The sequence below is a fragment of the Orcinus orca genome, chromosome 15, assembly GCF_937001465.1.
Source record: "Orcinus orca chromosome 15, mOrcOrc1.1, whole genome shotgun sequence".
Taxonomy (NCBI): Eukaryota; Metazoa; Chordata; class Mammalia; order Artiodactyla; family Delphinidae; genus Orcinus; species Orcinus orca.
Window position 1 is genome coordinate 1,586,034 of NC_064573.1, and position 13,586 is coordinate 1,599,619.

Consider the following 13,586-nt stretch of genomic DNA (forward strand, 5'->3'; position numbering starts at 1 on the left):
CTGCACAGGAATGAAGACTTCCTGTCCCACTTAACAGGGACGGGGTCAGATGGGGGAACCTTTATGAGGGTCATAGCATAATTGAGTGGTCTTTCTCCCTCACACCTCACCTCACACCAAAAGGGGTCCAGTGTAATAGCAGTGGATTCCAGCTGAAAGGGCAGCAAGTTGCAGACTCCGTGAGAAGGAGTGTTTTGGGAAGCCCAAAGTCAGTAGGGGGATAGACAAGGGCACAAGAGGAGTTTGAAACTTCAACAAAGGAAAGCTGGAGGATGTATATTAAGGTCAGACAAAACAGTCTGGAGAAAACAAAATTATCAGGGATAAAGTGGGACATTACATAATGATAATGGGGTAAATTCTCCAAAAGACCTACCTATCCTAAATGTGTATGCACCTAACAACAGAGCATCAAAGTATGGGAGGCAAAAACCTGCAGAACTGCAAGGAGAAATGGAGAAATCCACTGTTACAGGTGGACACTTCAAAACCCCTTGTTCAGTAATTGATATTTCAAGCAGGCAGAAAATCAATCAGCATACGGTTTTCTTGAGTAGCACTATCAATCAATTTGATCTAATTGGAATTTATAGAACACTCCATCCAACAACAGCAGAATACACATTCTTTTCAAGCTAATACAGAACATTCACCAAGTTAGACCAACTTCTGGGACATAAAACAGACCTTAACATTTTAAAAAGAACAGAATGAGACAAAGTATGTTCATGGACCATAACAGAAACTAGAAATCCATAGCAAAAAGATGGCTGGAAAATGTGCAAATGTTTGGGGAAAAACAAAACATGTCTATATAACATGTGTCAATGAAAGAGGTCTCAAAAGAAAATTTTAAAAATACAATTAAATTAAAATAAAAATGAACCTTAACATTGTGAGATGCAGCAAAAGCAGTGCTTAAAGGACAATGTATAGCAATAAATGCATATAGGAGAAAATAAGAAAGCCCCCAAATCATGATCTAAGCCTTAGGAAACTAGAGAAAGAATAATTTTAACCCAAAAGCAAAAATAAGAAAACAAATACAAATTAAAGGATAAATTTAAAAATATTGAAAAAAGGTCAATAATATATAAAAATCAGTTAAAAATAAAATTCTTAAGAAGAGCAATAAAATTGATAACATCTATGTAGGCCAACCAAAAGTGGGGGGAGACAGACATTAAGAGAGGACTCAAGTGAACAATGTCTGAAATGCAGGATAAAGGTTAGTATACAAAAGTTAATAGCTTTCCCCTAAATCAACAATGAACAATTGGAGTTTTAAATAAAAATATCATTTAAAACAGCATCAAAAATGAAATTCTTAGGTAGAAATCTAACAAAATATGTACAGTATTTATATGTGGACAAATTCAAAACTGATGAAAGAAATCAAAGATCTAAATAAATGGAGAGATATTTTGTTTGGGATTGGAAGACTCAATATTGCTAAGATGTTAATTGTTTCCAATTTGATCTGTAGATTTAATATAATTCTTATTAAAATCCTAGCAACCTGTTTTGTAGATACCAACAAAATTACTCTAATTTTTCTGTGGAAAGATATCTCAATTTACTGGAGCAGAGATGCACAGTAGAAGCCAGCATGGGAGCCGTTGCCAGGATAGAAAACCTTGAACAGTACTTGATGAATTGCTGGAAGGCTCTGAGTGGACACGTCGGAGATTTGGGGACTCTAAGAGGCCCCAGTCACAGGGTGGCTCCCATGCTTTTGTGAGGTTTTATTTCCGGGAGATAGTCTAAGTTCCCACAGTAAATATCAGAGAAAAACCAGCAGGCTTCCTGTAGGGGGAGGAAAATAGAAACCATTTTTGTAATAATACATTTAAATAAATTTAAATGTCAGAGCACTCTGTTCAAGCCCTTACCACAGGGGAAAACAGTGAAGCAGAGCTTTATCTGCTGGGGTTTTATCAGAGCCTAACAGACCTGGGGGGAGGGAAATACCCCACTCCAGACATATGGTCCCACCAGAGGGGGACGACAACTGAGAAACTCTTCTGAAGTTCACAGTCCAGAAGCCCAGGCACTGAAAAACTGAGATCTGATCACAGGACCATAGAACACGCCCCTCCCCCTCACCTTCGCAACACATGACAAAAGGCCTATTTACAGCAATTCCTTTTACCAAGTTCATCATGTCCTGCACTCAAGGATAAACTACAAGTCATACTAAATGGCAAACCCAAAATTCAGAGAAAACATCAGTATCAGACATAGCAGGGATAGTGGGGGTTTTCACACTGGGAATTTAAAACAACTAAGATTAGTGTGGTCAGGGCTCTAACAGATAAAGTAGACAGGAAGCAGAAATAAGACAGGCAAGGTCAGCACAGAGATGGAAAGAAAGAAAGAAAGAACCAAAAAGAAATGCTGGTAACGAAAAAGAAGAATACCTTCCACGGAATTATTAGCAGACTGGACACACCTGAGGAAAGAATGCCTGACCTTGAGGATATGTCAACAGAATCCTTGAAAACCAAAAAGCAAAAAGAACAAGGACTGAAAAAAAAACCAGAGCAGAACATCCGGGGACTGAGGGATGACTGCTTCTCTCGGAAGGAGAAGACAGAGAGGAAGGAGCAGGAGGAACATTGGAAATGATAATGACTGAGAATTGTCCCAAAGTAAGTCAGACCCCAGACCCCAGACCCAGGGAGCTGCGGAAGTCCAAGCAGTGTCCATGTCCAAACACCACACTGAGGAATCTCATTCTCAAACTACAGAAAATCAAAGATTAAGGGAAAAAAAGTCACCTATAGGTAAACAAATGTAAGAATTACATCCAGCTTCTTTTAAGAAATCATGCAAGCAAGAAAAGAGTAGAGTGAAATATTTAAAGTATTTAGGAAAAAAAAAGAAACAACCTAGAATTCTGTACCCTGAGAAATTGTCTTTCAAAAGTAAAGGAGAGGCTTCCCTGGTGGCGCAGTGGTTGAGAGTCCGCCTGCCGATGCAGGGGACACGGGTTCGTGTCCCGGTCCGGGAAGATCCCACATGCCGCGGAGCGGCTGGGCCCGTAAGCCATGGCCGCTGAGCCTGCACATCCAGAGCCGGTGCTGCACAACGGGAGAGGCCACAGCAGTGAGAGGCCCACGTACCGCAAAAAAAAAACAAAAACAAAAACAAAAGAACAAACAAAAGAAAAAAAAAGTAAAGGAGAAATAAGTCTTTCTCAGACAAACGAGGATTGAGGGAATTTGTTGCCAGTAGCCCTTCCTTGCAAAAAATGTTAAAAGAAGTTTTTTGAAGAGGAAGAAAATAACATGGGTCAGAAACTCAGATCTCCATAAAGAAGGGAAGAGCACTGAAAAAGGAATAAATGCAGGTAAAATAAAAACGTATGTTTTTCTTATTCCTAATTGATCTAACACATAACAGTCTGTTCAAAACAATAATACCAACAATGAATACAATTTATGCATGCCTCTGTCTGTCTTGTGACTTTGTTAAATTAACATTTGTTAAATAGGGTGTCAGAGGGTGAGCCTGGTTCAACAAGAGACCACAAGGGGATTGAAATAGAGAGGTTTATCACTCACAGGTCCTAGAGGAGGTTCATGGCGCACCTCGAGGGGTCACATAGGGAGGGCAAGGCAGGGTTCAGGAAGATGGTGCAGCAGGACCTGGGGCACACACCCTCATTAGGGTTCAAGGGTGGGATGATTTGGTGCTGGGACAACTGGACATCCACCTGCAAAATGAGGAAACTAAACATAGACCTTACACCCTCCACAAAAATTAGCTGAAAATGGATCATAGACTTAAATGTAAAATGCAAAACTACGAAACTCCAAGAACAACTTTAGATGACCTTGGATATAACAATGACTTTTTAGATAAAACACCAAAGGCTTGATCCATGACAGAAATAATTGGTAAGCTGGAGTTCATTAAAATTAAACATGTCTGCTCTGAGAAATACACTGTCAAGAGAATGAGAAGACAAGCCAAAGAGTGGGAGAGAAGCTTTGCAAAATGTATATCTGGTGAAGGACTGTTTTCTGAAACATACAAACTACTCTTAAAACTCAACAATAAGAAAACAATCTGTTTAAAAAAATGGGCCAAAGACTTGAACAGACATGTCACCAAAGAAGAGACGCAAATGACAATCAAGTATGTGACAAGATGCTCTGCATCACATGCTATCAGAGAAATGCAAATAAAAACAACAATGAGACAACACTACACACATATTAAGATGCCCCAAATCCAGCATTCCAACACCACCAAATACTGGCAAGGATGTGGAGCAATAGGACTCTCCTTCGTTGCTGGTGGGATCAACAATAGTGCAGACACATTGGAGGGCAGCCTGGCAGCTCCCTACAGAACTAAACCTACTGTTACCATAGGATTCAGTGATGGTGCTCCTTCCTTTACACCCAAATAATCTGAAAGCTTATGTCCACACAGAAACCTCTGCGTGGACGCTTAGAGCAGCTTGATTCATAACTGCCAAAACGTGGCAGCAACCAAGATGCCCTTCAGTGGGTGAATGGATAACTAAACTGCGGTCCATCCAGATAATGGAATATTATTTAGTGTTGAACAGAGAGGAGTTTTGAAGCCATAGAATGACATGGAGGAACCTCAAATGTATATTTTACTAAGTGAAAAAAACAAATCTAAAGATGGTGTATATTGTCTGATTCCAACAATGTGACAGTCTGGAAAAGGCAAAACTATGGAGAAAGTAAAAAAATCAGTGGCTGGGGGGAAGAGGAGGGATAAACAGGTGAAGCGCAGGGCGTTTTTAAGGCAGTGAAGATACTCTGTATGACGTCATAACGGTGGTACACGTCGTTATGAATTTGTTCAAACTCACAGAATGTACGACACCAAGAGCGAATCTTAATGTCAACTATGGACTTGGGTGATTATGACGTGGCAATGTAGGTTCATCAGTTGTAACAAATGGACCACGGAAGTGAGAGGGGCTGAACACGGAGGTATCTGTGCGTGTGTGAGTTGAGGGGTATGTGGAAATATCTGTCTCTCTCCCTCAGTTTTGAGCACCCCAAATGGATGCTCCCTCTTCCTTGGCCTGCAGGCCACCGCCGGGCCAGGGCTGTCGTGTAAGAAGTTTCGTGGGAACAGCTACACTGACTTGTACACGTGTGGCCTGGTGCTTCCTCATACCAAGGACCCAGCTGAGGGACCATGACGTGCTCCCACCCTTGCCTACCACGCTGGATTTCTGCCCCACAGTGTCCTCTGCAGGGGAATCTCCAGACGATGCTAATTGACTGTGAAGATTCCTGGCCCCATCTGTACCCCCGGTGCCAGCGTTGCTGGGCAGGACTAAGGGTCTGCACTGTCAAGAATCCCCCTGTGATCTCAGTGCCTTTTGTAGTGCAGCACTTGAGACTCTGGACAGAAACAAACAGAACAGCTGGTGCTTTGGTCTCTGGGTATCACGAAAATCCTCCAGCTGTGAAAGTCTTGTGAACACTGGATAAATATTTCTTAATATCTTTAGTGCAACATTGAGCTAGTAAAATGCTAAAGGCAACTCTTCATGGGATGAAACTGCTAACAAAGTTCAAATGCAGAGAGAGCCCCGCTCTGAAGTCAGAGGCTGCCCGAGGGCTGTCCTAGGGGATGTAGACAGCCCTAAGGCTGGTGCAGGTTTGGAACGGGAGAACCCAAAGGAAAGGGTGAACTGTTTTAAAAAGTACATTGACTAGGGCTACCAGACTTAGTAGTAAAGTACAGGATACCCAGTAGAATGTGAATTTCAGATAAATGAATTAATTTTTAGTGTAAGGATGTCCTATGAAATATGTATATTAAAATTTATTCATTGTTTGGCTGAAATTCGAATTTAAAAGGGCATTCTGAATTTTATCTGGCAACTCTATAGCTGACTCATAGCACATGATAATAAAGAAAATTGTCTGTCTTAGCTTTACATAAAGACAACCAAAACTATTCCTGAAAATTCACCACCTCAAGCTGTCCTTCAGGCAGGAAGGGTCCCAAAAGCACCAAGAAAAAAATTCCTTACAAGTGGTCTTGTACTTCAACTTGTAGAATCAAACACAAATCTTTTCTGAAGGAAAAATCCTTAATGTTAGGCTTCAAAAAATTTCAACAGAAAACGTGTAAGAAACATGAGCTCACCATTTTCAAAAATCACAGAATTAAACAAAAATCAGCAGCAACAACAACTAGAGAATGAGACTAGGATTTTCTACAGACTTTGAAATTTTTGTGTAAACATTTAAAAATATATACACGATTAATATATTTTAAAATATTAATGGAAGTACAAAATTAGAAGACTGACACTACCCAACTTCAAGTTATTCTAAAGCGACAGTAAACATGACGGTGAAATTGAAAGAACAGAGCAATAGATCAATGGAACAGTGGAGAGCCCAGAAACAGAGCCACATACATGTAATCAGCTGACCTTTGACAAAGGAGCAAAGGTAACACAAAGCAAAAAATACCGTCTTTTCAACCAGTGGCGCCGGAACAACTGGACATCCATGTGCAAAACAACTGAGTTAGACACAGATCTTACACCCTGCACAAAACTATTTCCAAGTGGATCATAGACCTAAATACAAAATGAAACTATAAAACTCCTAGAAGATAACATAGAAAATACAGATGACCTTGGGTTTGCCAATGACATTTTAGACACAATACCAAAGGCATGATTCATAATAAAATAAAATGATAATAAGTTCACATAATTAAAGTTAAAAACGTATGCTTTGTGAGAGACGTTATTAAAGAATAAAAGGACAAGCCACATGCTGGGAGAAAATCTTTGCAGAACACATTTATGATAAAGGACTTGTATCCAAAGTATACAAAGAACTCTTAAAATACAACAATAAGAAAACAATCTGATTTAAAAGACATGTCACCAAGGAAGAAAGAGAGAAGAAAGTAAGCATATGAAAAGATGCTCCACATCACATGTCATCAGGGAAATGCCAATTAACACAACAATGAAATAACACTGCACATCCATGAGAATGGCCAAAATCCAGAGCAATGACCACACCAGATGCTGGGGAGGCTGCAGAGCAGCAGGAACTCTCATCGCTGTTGGTGGGAACACAGAATGGTGCAGCCACTTTGGAAGGCAGTGTGGTGGTTTCTTACAAAACGAAACATACTCTTCCAATAAGATCCAGCAAGTACACTTAGTATTTTCTTAAAGGAGTTGAAAACTTATGTCCACACGAAAACCTGCACACAGGTGTTTATAGCAGTTTTATTCCTAATTACCAAAATGTGGAAAGTACCAAGATGCCCTTCAGTAGGTAAATGTAAAAATAAATAAATAACCAGGAGTCCATCCAGACAATGGAATATTATTCAGTGCTAAAAAGAAATGAGCTGTCAAGTCATGAAAAGACAGGGAGGAACCTTAGATGTATATTACTAAGTAAAAGGAAGCCAGTCTTAAAATGTGATTTCAACTATACGAGGTTCTGGAAAAGGCAAAATTATGGAGACAGTAAATGATCAGGGGTTGCCAGGGGCCGGGGGGAGGGAGGAATAAGTAAGTGGAATGCAGGGAATTTTTGGGGGGAGTGAAACCATTTTTTATGATATTATAATAGTGGATACATATCATTATAAATTTGTTATTATAAATGGGTCCATTTTTAATTTGTTGTACACTGAATGTACGACACCAAGAGGGAAACCTGATGGATGTTAGTTAATAACGATGTATCATTATTGACTTATCAACTGACAGAACCACACTACCAAGGGATGCAAATAATGGGGAAACCATGTGTGTATCTGGGGCCAAGGAAGACGGTACACGCTAACCCTCTGTAGTTCCTGCTCGAATGTTCCTGCATATCTAAAAATGCTTTACAAAATAAAGTCTACTAATTTAAAAAACTTACCGAGGGTAATGTCAAAGGGTATGACAAAGAAATAAGAGAATAACCAAAACAACAGATAGATTGGAAAAAACAATACAAATTTACATTTGAAATTATGTAATATTTGGAGTTAAAAACTCCATGAATGAATTGAACGGCATATTAGTTCAAGTCTGAGAACCACTAGCTCGCAGAGCCATCTCACAAGTCCGTCTCAGGAATCTCCTGGGGATTATCGTTTCCTTTGACTTCCTGATTCTCACTGACGAGTACTCAGACCCCATCAAGCGAGTCGGGCACTTGTCAGAAACTGATACCATGTCGATGATTTTGTCCAGAAGTGGCAGTGATTTCTGTCCAGGACAGAAGGTGACTCCGAAGGTGAAGTCTGCGCCTCCCTATAAGGTGAGGACCAGTTTTGTATCGAATTTGACCCTCTGTCACGTGTCTGACTTTATACGCAACTGACTATATCAGTTCTTGTATCTTCCTTTGAACAAGCTCCACATCGTGGTGGTTCCCTCATGAAAGATTTACTACATCTTTGACAAATGCTCACTGTGTATATCAATATCTATAAAAAATGCTTTTAACTTTTTGAAAAGTGCACTTTGCCACAGGAGAGAGGTAGCATCACAAAGCAGCGAGTAGAATGAACTATTTAATAATAGGTGTTGGAAAATTGGTTATCCATGGGGGGAGGTGAAATTTTATCCCAGCCCACCCCTTCCACAAACTCTGACAAATCCTAGTGTATTATACTAATTTTCTCTAAAGAAAAATCAGTATAACTTTACAACCTTAAGGTGACGGAAAATTTATTAAACTGGTCACAGCAGACAAACCTCACAAGAAAAAAAAGAGAAAACCAAACAAGAAATTCAACTATATTAAGTTAAGAACTCCTGTGTCTCAAAATACACAGCAAAACAGTGAAAAGACAAGCCATAAATTGGGAGTACAGATTTGCAACACATTTAACTAACAAAGATTAATCATCAAAATATGTTTATAAAAAACTTCTCCAAATCAGTAATAAAAAGACAAACAACCTAATAGGTTCACAGCAGAGAAAAAAAAATATGGCGAATAAACACACGAACAGATGCTTAACCTCATTAGGATTCTGAGAAATGCAAATTAAAACAATAATGAGATGCCATTTGCACCCACCAGATTGGCGAAAGTTAAGAAGTCTGACAATACTACTTGTTGGGGAGGGTGGCTCTTGGAGACTCTGGCTCTGCTAGCGAGGATGTGGCTTTGGCACGATCACTTTGAAAGCAATTTCGATATTATCCAGCCGATTCCATGACCCTGCAACCCCATTTCTGGCCACTGATCCTAGAATACGTGCACAGGTGTCCAGCCAATGAGAACAGGAAGATACAGCATCACTGCTCACTTGTAACAAGCCAGGAGAAATGCGGACATTGACCCACAGAAGCAGAGATTCAGAAACTGGGGGATTTTCATACAAGGAACATCACCCAGTGGTGACCATACATCTCCACCGCATGGCCCAACCTGCATCCCTGGATCTGGATAACTGTAGCTGAATTAAGACAAGGAATCATCTTGCAATAAAGGAAACATGAAGCAAGGTCACCTTACTCGGACGCTGCTGGGGCAACTTTGCCGAGTGCATTTTAGAAATCATTTAGTACCAAATTAAACTACATTTCTCCAACAAAAGTATTATTTCTTCTTACTTTTCATTTCCTGTTGATCCTTTTAATTTGATGTTTAAAGTCAATATTCAGTCCCTAGAAGGGGTTAATCATTCCCGGCTAGCTAGCACATTTTTTGAGCATTTTAACACATGCGCTGAAAGGTAAGGAAACTCAAATGTCAATTAAAGAAAACCCACCCGTGTGGGGTGTGGTCACTACACCACTTGTCCATATATTGAAGGGCCTTTGTGTCTGGTTTTCTATGTTTTAATTGCTATCCAGATACTGTTGGTATGATGGAGGGGGCAACAGGAATAAAACACACCTCATCCTTGCATGTAAAATTTGAAAGAATGATAAGAAAAGATGATGGTGAATTTCTATCTCACAAATGATAAGATGCTTAAGATATAGTAAAACAACTCATACAGAAACTTGCAAGGCAAGTTTGTATCCTTATCCTTGTTCTAGCTGGGCGTTTGTTTTAATTTCTGTGTTATTTGTATTTTATACTTTCACATTCATGCAACAGTCTTTGTTCCTCCCATCTTGTCATGGTTCTGACTGCCTGGAAAAGATGACTGTTATGTACATAAAAGAGAATGCTCTTTTTTACACTATATCCAAAATCCCACTTTGACTCAAAAAGATATTTGTTGAAAGGGCTCAGTTCAGGAGAAATATACTGTTCAATAAAATAGAAAGAAAAGTGGTGACTCTGAAAACCTTGCAAAACCTTTAGATGAGAATGTGGATAAGAGACTGAAACGCTTGCACATTAAATTTTCCCTTTCCTCTCCTCCATCCCTGCCCCCAAACCAGATTTAACTTGGCTTCTACTGCCTGATTTCTCTCAGTTAGGGAGACAAGACGACTTTACTGAAATAATGAAACACATGGATGGAAAATAACCCCGAAGATGGGAAAGCTGAAAATGCAAGATTGATAAAGTAATTTTAATTTGGCTCTACATATGTTAAGGTAGTTAGGGTGACTTTTGTGAAGGAGTCCAACTGTGTAAAGACAGATGTGCAGAAACTGATTAAAGACACACACACACCCCCTCCCAAGGCTGGTGCGTGCTCCTTTCACTCCAAGGCAGTGTTGTTCTGATTCCGGAGCGTGCTGTGTTGCTTTAGCTAGCCAGAGCACTGCGGATGAGGTTCCATGGAATTGCTCATTGCTCACTGGGGATGCCGCAAAGCCACCCAACATCTCTTGGTCTGTTGCACTTCTGATATGAAAAATTATGGATCTGCTCTCAGCAATCTTCTCCTCGGCTCGATCAGTACCAGGGACAAGTGGTCAGGGCTGGAAGCAGGTAAGGGATGGAGAGGGAAGAACACCCCAGAACCCACAGAAAATCATGTAGCCCTTCGCTTCTGAAGTTCAACTCTTCTCTCCGTGCAGCTCCAGAATTTGTTTTTCCTCCTCAGTCCGCCCTTTACTCTTACTAATGTTCAAAAACATCACAGATAAAATGAAGACTCCTGCCATTGCATTGATCTTTGCCACAGTCTGGGGCCTGAGATGCTCAGACAGCGCTCAGACGGCACTCACTCTAACTAGCACGACCCTGAGCTCCCGCTGCTGTGCCCTGAGAACAGTCTGGGCCAGGGATGCAGCCCTGGGCCACCTGGTGTCCAGGGAAACTGGCTGAGGATCAATATAGCAGCAAGAGCAGTGCGGGGGGCAGTGGGGGGCTCCTCTGAAACCTCAGGACCAAACAGAGGCAAAAACAAGACAGCAGCTCCAATCCAGGGTCTCCAGTCCCATTGCAGGAAGATGTGGATTTCTCTAAACTCTTCAGGACACAAGAGTCTGTAGGCAGCATTGTCTCTTTGGAGGTTACAAGGAAAAGGAGGCTGAGAGGTTCTTAGGAGAGAAAGCATCTGTCATACTATTCATTGTACTTCTCGTGAAAGATCAGAGATTTGAGATTTTAAAGTAAATAGACCAAGGTCACATGGCCTCTGAGCTCTCCACATGAGTCATGTGCTATATCCAGATGTCAGGTGCAACTTTTAAGGCGTGTTGGCATTCCTGGCATCGTACTGGAGGTGTGGTTTTACCTGAAACCCTACAGGGATTATTGCCAAGGTGGGGTGTTCATATCCATTCAAACCTCTTCTTCACTTTAGTTTGAGCTCATTTCTTTCTCCTTAAGAGGAGGGATTCTCTGAGCAGCACGAGGCTTGACTGAAAAGAACCTTGACGCCCCCTCAGGCAATCTCAGTATTTTGAAGATTTCAGGGCCCGAGAGGTGAAATGATTTGTCCACGGTCAGAGAGCAGAGCCACAAACTAGGAAGCCCAGTTTCTTGGTGTGGTTTCCAGGGAAATGGTCTTCCTCGTGTTTCTTTCATCTGTAAACAGTAGAGAGGCTCCGAGGAAATCCAGTGCGTGAATTAGTCACGTGTACTGAGCAAAGTTGTGTACAAGGCAGCAGGATTCAACAACAAATGAAGGAAAATTCTGCCCACTTCCAAATGCCAACTGTTGCGTCTTCGAAGAACAAATCGGTTTATCATGATTTTCACCAGCCCAAGCGTTTCTGCAATCTATATTTCTGACAGGTACGAATGTACTTACAGAGGGAATTTTGAGGGGTTAAAAAATGTCTTCATCCAATTAGTCAGAAGGTGTCAGCCTGTGTGTAGGTTGACTGCTCTGAGTTCCCTCTGGTCAGAGCAGTGCCTGCCTAGGGCTCGGGTCTGCATCCTCCCCTCCATGCCCCACCCTCCTGTCCTGCAGCCGTGCAGGCTCCTGTGTGAGTGCTCACAGCACACCTTGCCTCTATCACTCCCTGGCTCAAGCACTTGCATTGGCTCACTGCTTCCCACACCCCAATCCTCTGGACATGTATGTGTACCCACCTTGTATAAGCACCTTTCCTAAGAGTGGAATTGCTGGGATGTAGGGTGGATGTTTAACTTGAAAAATAACTACCAGGCAGTTCTTGCGGTGGCTGTACTGGGTACACTCCCACCAGGAGTGCCCACTAGTTCCATTCTCTCCACTTTGCCTTAATTTGCTAGGGCTGCCAGAACAAAGGACCACAGGCCGGGGGGCTTAAACAGCCAACATTTATTTTCTCTGGAGGCTGGAAGTCTGTGATCAACCTGTTGGCATGTCTGGTTTCTCCTGAGACCTCTCTCCTTGGCTGTGGACACCTGCTATCTTGCTGTGTCCTCCCTGGTTATCCTCTGTGTGTGCATGTATCCCTCGGGTCTCTCCGAGTGCACTAATTTCCCCTTTTTGTAAGGAAAGAAGTCAAGTTGGATTAGGGCCCACTCTACCATCCTCATTTTCACTCAGTCATTTCTTTAAAGGCCTTACATCCGAATACAGACACATTCTGAGGTACTGGACTCAGGGCTTCAACATGTGAATTTTATGGGACACAATTCAGCTCATAACACAAATGTTCACGGAAATCCGTTAGAACAGGTTTTTTTTCCCCATCCTAGTGGGTGTGAAGTGGTATCTAATTTGCATTTTCCTGATAACTATAATATTGAACATCTTCCATAAACACAGTGGACATTCTCATATCTCCTTTGATGACATGTCTTTTATGGCCTATTTTTAAAAATTGGGGTATTTTTCCTGCTTTTGATTAAACAGTTTTATATATAACCGATAAAAGTGTGTTCAATGAAATATATTCTGCATATTTTTCTAAATCTGTGGTTTGCTTATTCATTTTCTTAATGGTGTCTTTTGATTAAAACCTAATTTTTCTTTTATGAATCATGCTTGTTTTCTTCCAAGAAATATTTGTCTACCTCAAGTTTGTGGGGTCTACCTTTCATGTTTAGGCACATCACAAATTAATTACTGTGTATGAAGTGAGGTGATGGCTTAAGGTTATTTTTATGTGTGTCTGTTTATTTGTCCCAAAAGATTTCCTTCTCCCTTTGAATTATCTTGGCACATTGATTGAAATGTGATTGACTGTGTATCTGTGGTTCTGGTTTGTGATTATCTGCTCTGTTGAACTTTTATCTTTGATTATTGCA